We start from the raw sequence: 3,948 nt of genomic DNA, 5'->3' as shown, positions 1-3,948 counted from the left end.
CCTCCCGCCGCCGCCGCCGCGACCTCCCCCGCTCCCGCCTCCCGCCGCCGCCGGGCCCCGGCCCCGCCGCCACCCCCACAGCGGGTTCCGAGCCAGTGAAAAGCAGCGCTTTCGGTCGGTGGGATGCTGGCGTGGAACACAGCGTCTCCCACCGCGGCCCCGAAGGGAAGGGGAACCCCCCCCCGCCCGCAGGAGAAGGTGCCTCAGGCCCCGGGGGAGAAGCTGCTTCCCCAGCAGGCAAGGCTTCAAGGTTATTTCCCCCCAAAAAAAAGCTTTCAAGTGATGTTTTGGTAATAAAAAACTGGCCAAAGCAACCGATTTGTATCAAAGAGAGTCAGTCTTACCACACAGAGAGGAGCTTCTCTTTTCCTTAACGATACTACTCATAAGATGCATTATTGAAAAAGAATTGCTGCACCGACAGACACCACAGCTGTGTCCCAGGCTCAAAGATCTGCTGGAAAGATGAGGGCATCTCCGCTGGAGACACGTTTCACACCATTAATAACAGGTAGCAGCGTCCTGTGTGGTGCCACTCGTCATTAACGACATTTCTCTCAAACCAATGAGATGAACTGAAAGCTTCATACATAACATTTTAGTTCTTGGAGCCACCATAACTTCTCTGTCATAAGGAGGTATTAGCAACCTTATGTGATTTACTTCCTTCATAAGTAATGCACACCACCATTGCTATTTCACTGTTCCGTGTGAAATTGGTGGATTTGTGTGAAAGTGCCTAAGTTGCCAAAGTTGAGCAGTCACAAGCCTGGATGGGAACACAGAGTTGAAGGGTGGGGAACATTCACTTCAGGACAGGTCATCCCCCACCTACAGGAGACATCAGGAGCTGAAGCACAAATTCCTAAAGCCAGGTACAGCAAATCCTGGTGAGCTCATATCCCTCTGCCTTGGGAAAATGCTTTGTTGCTCAGAGCGTGGGAGGAACAAGGTGTTCTTTCCAACTTGGTGGGGGTTAAAAGAGCCATCCAGCATTATATGTACCTATTTTAAAACTAATAACTTACCCGTCAAAGTTTATTTGCTGAGCATAACAACTATTTCCATACAAAGATGTAGTCCCTCCAAGCAGTAAAGACAGCACGTCAGTTTTAGAATAAAGGAGCTTGTAGGAAATGAAAAAGTTCAGACATGTTCTGCTCCCTCCACTGCAAGGGGAGTAATGTCACCTGGTAAATAATAATAGTTTAAAAAAAAAAATTGATGGCAAAATCCCACAGAAGTGGGATTAAGGAATCTGGAACAGTTGTAGAAAACCAGAAGACTAATTGAAAAACTCAATCTTCATTTTTCCGACTTGAAAAGTAGAGTTATCTTGCCCATTATTATCTACAGTATGACACAAATTCTTCCATAAAACCATCACAGTAGTAGCTACAATCAGATTTAGCCACCCCGCAGTGTTGCATTTACTATGCTTTTGAAAGCAGGGCAGTAATTCTCACAGCCAGACGCCCTGAAGGGAAGTAACAGCCGCTGCCCACTCAGGTTTACTGGAATATGACTGAAGAATATACACCCGACTTTGCACTGAATTTTTTACTCAAGCATTTCAAGAAGTCATACCACCTCGAGACAACGTGCCACTCCGCCTCTTGTGAAATCATTCTGGAAGGATGAGTTTGCATAAGGGTAGGAACACTCATTTAAACCAAATCACGGCAAGGATCAGCCTCATTCAAAGATCTCATTCATGGCTTTCAGAGTCAAGACAGCACACTGATTACATTATTAACACACAGGTAGAGCAGCCCACACTGAGAAGGAAGAAATAACAAGGCATCTACACGGTTAATTATAATTAGGAAGCAAACACCATGAAATTCCAGTTAGAGTAAGTATAGCAAATGTCTTAGACCTGGGAGAAGATTATCAAAACAGATTATGTTCGGGGGGGGAATAAAAGACCAAGCAGCTGGCATGGGTGAGAAAGCCCAAGAGTGTGAAGCCCTGCAGCAGGTCAGACCAGAGCTGCAATGGGGTACAGCTGGAAAACACAAGCACACCCTCCCCTCTGCTGTAGGAACAACATCCCCCACATAACCAAGAAAACCCAAGTTCACCTCACGACCATTCCAACAGGACCTCCTGCTGCAGCTTGTGCAAAGATGACTCAACACAACCCATTTAAAAGCTCAGGGAGAAGGTACCCCAGGAATATCAGTTATGAAAGGAAATTAAGCAAGGAGAAGGAGACCACAGAAGCGAGACTGAGCAACATGAGCGCAGCTCTGTCGTTGCCTTTTTTTGAGTAACCTGCCCCCAAAGGAAGTCATTCAACACACACATTTATTGCAAAACCTGAAACAGAGTAGGGCAGGTGGGTCCTTCAGGACACAGCAGCTTCCTCTAAACATGAGCTAAACAAACGATCCTTGCAGCTACAATCACTGGGCCCAACACCTGGAGACCACAGGTCCTCTGGCGGGCTGTGTCAGCACGCTGGAGGTGCAGAAGCTAATACACTGTTTAAGGTGACAAACTACATGGCTCTCTGACAACAGGAGGAGTAATCGGGCACCAACTACTGCCATTTTGCAGAAAGCTGAAGTCACTTCTGCTGCAGCTGAAACACAGCAGCTCCCACCTGCTGCCAGGGCAAAGCAAACCAGGCTTCCCACAAACACTGCAGAGCAAATACAAGTATTTCAGTGCTGCAGCAAAAGCTTGCTCTCACCTGTTTCGGGTTTACAAAAAGGTCCAAGAAATACCACCAGGCAGTTTTTCCTAAATCCAGTCATCCTCCCACCTTCCTCAGAGAGAGGCAGGCCCACCAGAGCCACCACCAGCGGCGGTTTGGGGCAGGAACAACAGAACAGGCACAAGCCTGACAAATTTTTCAGGTGGAGAAGGGACAGCAGACAAAACTACCAACCCTGAACTCCTGCGATCTTCACCAGCCTCAACTTTTGTTCTCCTCTGAAAGATGTATCCGTCTCAGGTTTGTGCTCTCTCCGTCCCAACAAGCCATTTTCAATGTACGAGAAGTTCATTTCTCAGAGACTTTGTTCACTTAAGGGCAAGGCCATCCCAGGCACCTGAAAGACAAGTACAGTGGAGGGACACAACGGAAGATATGAGAGAGACAGAAATACACCACATGAGCTGTCAGGGGTGAAGAGAGGCCACGCTACTCTCCCAAACCTCTGCTGTAGGACCCCGTCAAGTGCCCTGGCAGAAATGTCCTAATGATCTCTCCAAACAGCTGCCAAACTAGCTTGAGTCGAAAAGTCCCTGATTTGCCAGTTGGGAGGCAACACAGGTGTTGTGCACTTGGGTTATTTCTCTCACACCTGAGCAGCTCGTTAGAAATCAGCACCAGAGTGTGTAATTTGCTCACCCCCTCCTCGTGCACACACTCAGCAGCTGCAGCAGGCACTTTGCACAGCCCACGTTGGCAGAGCAGGGGGGAATACAGGGAGATATACCTCACTTAGGAATGCTCCCGGGCTGAGTTAAGCAGCGCGATAATTAAATCGTTAGTCACATTGACAAGTGGGTGGAAGAGGCTGGAAACGTCTGATGCAGTTTGCTACAGGCAATTATAGATTTACCAGCGATGTATCCGTCACACACAAAGATGGGCTCACACCCAAGTATCTGCAACAGCTCAACTTTACCCCACTTCCCAGAGGTAAAACAGAAGGGAGACATGGGCTCCGCATCCCACTGCTGTGCAACAGCCCAGACCCACCGCATGAGCACAGCTGTACCATTTCACACACTGAAATATTCACCCAGGCAAGAACTTGCAGAAGCTAATCCCTATCCAATTCTGGGAAATTCCCTTCTTGAAATTCTCCCTGCTAATACTAACCACTTATGTAGCACTTAACGTGCCCCCAGCCCTCTTTTGTGGCTCACTTGGCTACTGCGTGACAAAAGGCTCATGGTCTCAGGAGGAGATCTGACAGCATTTCGGGAAAT

The sequence above is a fragment of the Calidris pugnax genome, unplaced genomic scaffold (assembly GCF_001431845.1).
Source record: "Calidris pugnax isolate Ruff unplaced genomic scaffold, ASM143184v1 scaffold56, whole genome shotgun sequence".
NCBI lineage: Eukaryota > Metazoa > Chordata > Aves > Charadriiformes > Scolopacidae > Calidris > Calidris pugnax.
The sequence above is the reverse complement of the archived record's forward strand: the minus strand, read 5'-3'. Positions refer to the sequence as shown.